This window comes from Mauremys mutica, chromosome 7 (genome assembly GCF_020497125.1).
Source record: "Mauremys mutica isolate MM-2020 ecotype Southern chromosome 7, ASM2049712v1, whole genome shotgun sequence".
In the NCBI taxonomy this organism is placed as follows: domain Eukaryota; kingdom Metazoa; phylum Chordata; order Testudines; family Geoemydidae; genus Mauremys; species Mauremys mutica.
Window position 1 is genome coordinate 121,383,752 of NC_059078.1, and position 7,454 is coordinate 121,391,205.

The following is a 7,454-nucleotide window of genomic DNA, read 5'->3' on the forward strand; positions in this document are numbered from 1 at the left end:
TACCTGGGTGGCAAGACAGAGGAGTACCCAAGGCGACTGTCTCTGACTCCATGTTTAGGCTGTTATAATGCCTGAGGAATTTACACTTGATAACTGGTTGGTGAAATCTAAGTATAGAACTCCCAGCCAATTTGGGGGTTGTGCCTTGGTTCTTAACAGTCTGCCCTGAGGTTGCTACTCATGCTCTTGAGTCAGCGCAGGACAGCTTGACACTTGTCTTTTCACAATGACCCATAACCTGAGAATAATGGTTCATTCAATTAAATTAATGGCTTGCACGTTTAGAAGAAATAAAGGTAGTCAGGCTGTGGAATTTCCGTCTCTAGGAGGGTCATGAAGTCAAATACTGTAGCTAGACTTTAAAAGGGCAAGAGATAATATTATGCCTATTAATAACACTTGCAATTATATATACTGAAAGGATGGTAGTCAAATCTCTTGCTGATCACAGCTGAGGTTATGAAGGAATTTTTCCTTTATAGCAAAGTACATTAAAGGATGATCTCTTCCCTCCTACTCACCAGCAGCATTTGGTGTTGGAAGTGTGATACTGGTCTGCTGGTGAAATCCTGGCCCTATTAATGACATACATTGGGAGTGTTGCCATTGACTTCAATGGGGCCAGGATTTCACCCTATCTAGGAATGGTCTGACCCAGTATGCCTATAAAGCATTTGTTATATAGGAACATTCTTGGGGATCTGCATTTGGGAGGATTTATACACTTTTCAAGGCATAGTGAGGCAGAAGACCTTCTTCCAGCAGCAGAAACTCTTTGTGACTCCAGGAGAGGCAGTGCTCCAGTGGGTAGGACCCTGGACCAGGACTCAGGAGACCTGGGTTTTTGTCGCCAGCTCTCCTACTGACCTGCCGTGTGACCTGGGCCATCTCTCTGTGCCACCATTTTTCTCTCTTGTCTATTTACATTGTAAAATGTTCAAGACACGGGTGGTCTCTTCCACTGTGCATATACATGTGCTCTGCCTAGCACAATGGAGCCCAGACTCTACTGTAATTACAAATAATAATGACAGCCCTTTATCTATCTATCTATCTAATACCCACCACCCTGGTATCTGAGCTCCATATAAAACGACTTAAATCTTGGAGCGGTCACTTATAGACCGAGGTTTCATTCATCTCCTTCTTTCCAGGATTAGGCAGGGTTGTCAAAAGCCTCACTTCACAATTCTTGTCCTTCTCTTATTTTACTCCCTTCTCCTGCCGCATTCCAAAACCAGGCAGAATAATTCCACATAGTGCTTTGCCTTTGTGGCAGAAGGCAGTGGCAAGGCTGTTCAACTGAACAGCAAGACCCAATTCAGAGGGAGTTAAAAAGATACCCAGATTTATTTTAAATCTCTCTCTCTTTCACCCACCTAAAGATTATCTTCCATAACATCTCCAACAAGCCCAAGTTTTTCCAGTTCCTCCAGATGACCTTTCCTTCTGCAACTCTGGCTCCCAGCTGGAACCAGAGAGTTTTATAGACTGCTTCCCTACCCAGAACCGTTTGCAGGGAAGGGAAGTCCCGCCTCTGTCTCGCTGGGTGATTGCCAGCCCATCCAGCCAATCAGTTATCTTTCCCTCACTTCTGGCTCTACAAGAGCTTCACTCCATCACTGCACTGCAATCAGGTTAATAGATATTCCTAGCTCTCATGGAAGAGAGTTCCAGAGTTAATGGAAAGTCATGACTTTACCCTAAGTTGTTTCTAAACTAAACTGAAACTGGAATCTGTGTCACCACTACAGTTCTTCCTCTGGTACTTTACTTAACCCTTATATAACAAATTGGTGCCCTTTGCAAATGTGTTTAAGATTAGTGGGAGAAGCAAATAAATAACCTTTAAACCAATTAGAAATTTACATGTTTCCTTATAGCAATGCAGATGACCAGCTCAAAAGAAATGTCCAACAGCGGTTTTGAAATGACAGGAAAACCTGCTCTTAAAAAAAAATAGAGAGAGATCCACTCACATCTCACTGGGCATAATGGAAAGTGAGTGGCAGTTATCTATTACCAATAATTTCCATCTGATGATTTGTCATATGTTATCAGGCCCTGATTCACAAGGGAGTTGATAAATGAATGGATACTGTCATGAACAAAATGCATTATCCCAGCTGCATTACAGGAGATATTAGCCATGATATTTAGGGCATAATTCTAAGAAACTCTATTTCTTTAAACCAGCCTAATTTTAGGTAGATATGAATCGGTGTTTTTTGACAGATTGATACATCACAGCCTCCTGGGGACCTCTTTCGTTCAATCTTTCACGTGCCATCTTTCGGTGCCAGGCAATCAGTTAATCTTCTATAGGTCCCTCGGATGATCTTTTCTTAAGATTCACTAGAACTTTAAATCTGATGAGGAGAACCTATCAAATGAGGGTCCATGCTACGACCCATAACTCTGTCTAAGCAGCGCAGACTATACTCAGTTTGATTCTTTTTGTGGAGCTGCCATTTTGGCAGGTGGTCAGGGCATCTTTTCCCCCAGTTATGACTGAAGTGAGCTCAGAATAAACCCTGAACATCCGGCTACTATACTTTGATTCTCTAACCATGTAAAATAATAGCTTTTTGCTGCAAATGCCGTCGGTCCATTATAGAAGCTAGTAGGGTGACCAGAGAGCAAGTGTGAAAAATTGGGACGGGGGTGGGGGATAATATGAGACCGTATAAGAAAAAGACCCAAAAATCGGGACTGTCCCTATAAAATCGGGACATCTGGTCACCCTAGAAGCTAGAGTTCAGTGGTACAATGGCTTCCTTTTTCTTTCTTTCTTTTTTTAAAGAGAGAACTTTACTGGCATTAGACATTTCAAAATGCTTCACTCCCAAAGATACACAAGGATACAATGACAGAGAAACCTTCTTTCAGAGAAAGGAATTGCAATAAATAAGCTTAAAAATGATATAAAATGGTTAAGGATGACCATGGTTTGTGGATGGTAGTTCTGAAGTGTGCGTATAAAATCTCTTGAACGCCCCAGAGGAACTTAACTACTCTACCCTTCCTGATGACAGGAAAGAGCAGGAGATATAACTGGTTGACAGAGTAACATCTCAACCTTTTTTTCTGATCAGTATTATTATTACTTTTATTACAGCAACACCTAACATTGCAAATGAGATCAGGGCCCCATTTTTCTAGGCACTATATGATTGCATAGTAAAAGAGCTACGCTGTCACACAGAGTGTACAATCTGGACAGGTCAAAGATAGGAAGGGGAAAACAGAGGCACACGGCTAGCTTAAATTAATTCCGCAAAATTACACAGAAGGCCAGGGACAGAGTTGGGACTAGAACCCAGATCTCTTGAGTTCCCAGACAGTGCCCTATACTGCCTTATTATTATCACTGGGTTTATTTCTAAGCATCAATAGTATGCCCAGTGCTGAACAAGACACAAAATATAGACATTTCCTGACCTCACACAGTTTGCACAATCTAAACAAGATTGACACTGGGTAAAGAGCCTATTATAGGAAACCCAGGACGGGAACCCACCAGTTATATTTTTGATACAGCTATTGAAATTATTGACTCACTTCTTAGAGGCAGTACAGAAGAAGTGAGGGTCTAGGTGGGATTTACAAGATACAGATGATGTGGTGGATTAGAATTGGGAGGAAGTCCATGCATAGGGTTCTGGTGGGAAAAGATACAGAGAAACAACACGGTTGATCGGAGAAAAATGTCTACACATTTATGGATACCTGACTCCAGTGTAGAGAGAAAAATATATTTTTTTCCCCTGAAACTTCCAGTTTGTTCCTAAGCCTCCCACAGTCTGCTGCTCAAATATGACCATCCCGCTCTATTTAAAATTTCTGAGATCAGGTACATGCTGCCCAGTAAGGCCAGAGCCGCAGGATTAACACAGCCAGTAAGCAGAAGGTGCCTAGAGCTTTAGGATTCTCTTGGCCCAAATAATTACAGGGGTTTTCAAAAGTGTTCAGCGTGCGGAGCACAGTTAATCAAGAGAGAGACTTAGAATCATAGAAATGTAGGACTGGAAAGGACCTTGATAGGTCATATAGTCCGGTGCCCTGCACTGAAGCATGACTAAGTATTATCTAGACTCAAAGGCCTAATCTGATGGTATCCAGTTTGCAAATTAATTCCAGTTCTGCAGCTTCATGTTGAACTCTGTTTTTGAAGTTTTTTTGTTGAAGAATTGCCACTTTTAGGTCTGTTATTGAGTGACCAGAGAGACTGAAGTATTCTCCTACTGGTGTTTGAATGTTATGTCATCATGTGCCAGCAGTGCCCCTCTGCCATGTACATTGGCCAAACCGGACAGTATCTACACAAAAGAATAAATGGACACAAATCTGACATCAGGAATCATAAAATTCAATATACCATCATTCTGGATACCATCATAACATTCTGGATACCATCAGATTAGGCCTGAATAAAGACTGGGAGTGGTTGGGTCATTACAAAACCTAAACCTAATTTCCCCAATACTAATTTCTCCCTTCTGTTATTCACACCTTCTTGTCAACTGTCTGTAATGGGCCACTCTCTTACCACCTCAAAAGTTATTTTTCCTCCCTTGGTATCCTGCTGTTAATTGATTTATCTTGTTAGACTGACCTCACACTTGGTAAAGCAACCCCCGTCCTTTCATGTATTTATACCTGCTCCTGTATTTTTCACTCCATGCATCTGATGAAGTGGGTTTTAGCCCAAGAAAGCTTATGCTCAAATAAATTTGTTAGTCTCTAAGGTGATACAACGACTCCTTGTTGTTTTAACAGCTCTCTGATGCTCTTGTCTGCTGAGACATCAGAAATGCTTAACAGAGGCAGAAGCAACAGTGTGAAAGGTTGTATTTTGTCTCTGGGGAGAAAGGCAGTGCTCCATTTTAAATTAAAAAACAAAACACTTCCATGATTTATAAAACAAAGAAAGCTAGCCTCTCTAATTTAATAAAATACCTTGTTAACTAAAACAACAGTCTCTGAGATGGTTATTGATTTGCAGGCTTTTCGTCAAGGGACCAGGCAATTTCCCCTGAACAGGGAACTCGACAGACAAAAATTAAGATGAACATGCAAAATATCTCCCTGCTTTCTCTGTGCGCAGTGTGGTCAACTACTCAAAATGTCCAAGGCAGTGATATGTACGCACCTACAAATTAAAGACAAAGCTAGCAGCGGACTGTTGGAGGAGAAAAGCATGCCTATCTTATTGCAATTACAGCTCTTTGTAGAGGTTCCATTGGCTAATTACTTGGAAAGAGTCACATTAGATCCCTGCAATTGGAGAAGATTTTTTTTCAACTACCCACTACCAAATAATTTCAACTACTAATAAATAGATATTATAGGTGCCTCTCATGCCAAAGGATCTCAGAACACTTACAGTTATGTAAGAGCAGCAAAGAGTCCTGTGGCACCTTATAGACTAACAGACGTATTGGAGCATCCGACGAAGTGGGTATTCACCCACGAAAGCTCATGCTCTAATAAGTCTGTCAGTCTATAAGGTGCCACAGGACTCTTTGCTGCTTTTACAGATCCAGACTAACACGGCTACCCCTCTGATACTTGAGTTATGTAAGAGTGACTTAAATGGTTGCATTTTGGTTGTGATTCATCTGTGGAGATATTTAGATTAGATAAATGTCCATCAGGGATGGTCTAGACAGTATTTGGTCCTGCCATGAGGGCAGGGGACTGGACTCGATGACCTCTCGAGGTCCCTTCCAGTCCTAGAATCTATGAATCTATGAAACCACCTCTGGTGGAAGACAGTAGTTGTTCAGTGCTACACAGCGTTTAGAACAGGAAAGTGAAATTGAATTCCATAGCCAACAGATGTGGCAGAGGGAATAGTTTTCCTAATAGCCATATTCTTGCCATCAGTGCTAAGGAATCTTTAATGACCACAGTTGGAAGTTATAAGCAGAGACAGGCAGCCAAATGAGTTGGGATTAAATAAGACCCATTAAGACTTTCACTCAAAACTTAATCAGGTTTGGATAATTTTTTTTCCCACTCTGTTTTCATTTGCACTGCTATGTTCCAGATGGGGTTGTCAACCAAAGGATTATGACATCTCACAAGAGATTATTGTCATGAGACTTCTAATCCAATTTTGCATACTCAAGAATTTCAGATAAGGCTCCAAACTTCTGACTGCTTTTCCCAAATGAAACCTCTGATGCTTCTGAGGTTTGCCCGTAGCTAGTCATCAGACATTGAAAACACTTGCCAAAAAAGTTTAAGGTGTTTGATGCTTTCCTGAGTTGCTAAAAAACTTCTAGATTTGAGGCCTCCACATGACTTAAACAAGAAAAGGCTTGTTTAAGTCTAGTGTTAGGTCATTTAGGCTAAACACAGAGTTTGCTCTGCAGAGCCAAGGACCAACAATGCCTTCATCTTTTGTTTGATGGGTGATATGTTCTTATTTGCCCATCCATTACTGGCTGATCTGCTGGCCACTGAACCTAATTGCAAATCAAGGCATACAGATATCATGAACTTCAGCATGTCAGCACTATTGTTGGAGTAAAAATAACTATTCCTAAGGGAATCCCAGCAACAAGAAAGAACTCAAGCTTTAAAAAAAATTGATCGACAGGGCCAAATTCAGAGGGGATCAAGGAAACACCAATAAACGCTAACTACATTTAGAGGGATTTAGTGTAGCTCAGAGGAAGGCTGGCCTTGTCATTAAGGAACTGGGTTAAGTCTCAAGACATGTGGGTTCAATTCTTGCCACTCCTACAGACTTCCTTTGCGACCTTGGACTAATCTCACCATGCCTAACTTTCTCATCTGTTAAATGGGGATAATCATACTTCCTTTGTCTGTCGTATAGAAGTATAGAACTGGAAGGGACCTCAACAGGTAATCTAGTCCAGTGCCCCACACTCAGGGCAGGACTACGTAATAACTAGACCACCCCTGACAGGTGTTATATCGTAAGCTACTCAGCACAGGAACTTCTCTCTTACTATGTGTTTGTACAGCACAATGAGGCCCCATTCTCAGTTCAGGTCTCTAGACCCTATTAATACAAATGATAATAAATAACCTATGCCTTCTTTGATAGCTTTAACTTGTAAACTGAGACAGGTTAGACTAAGACAGCTGGGAACTGACTTTATCTCCTAAAACTAAATTTAGGAGCAAATTACTTGGAATTAATCTCATTTGCCAATGTGTAACGTACACCTTTAAACAGTACCTCAGATTCGGCCCAGACAGAACTCTTACTACAATGGAGTGCAGTGCAGAGCCTTTCATACTGTATCTTTTATTGCTGCAGAAGCTGTGGAAGATACATACCTTATTAATCAAACTCATTTTGCCGAAGATTTTGCTGAAGATCTTACCAGCTGATCCCCAACAAAATCCCAACGCCTTTAGAGCGACTTTCAGCTCATGTATGATTCATTCAAGTAGTTTCACATACTATACAAAGG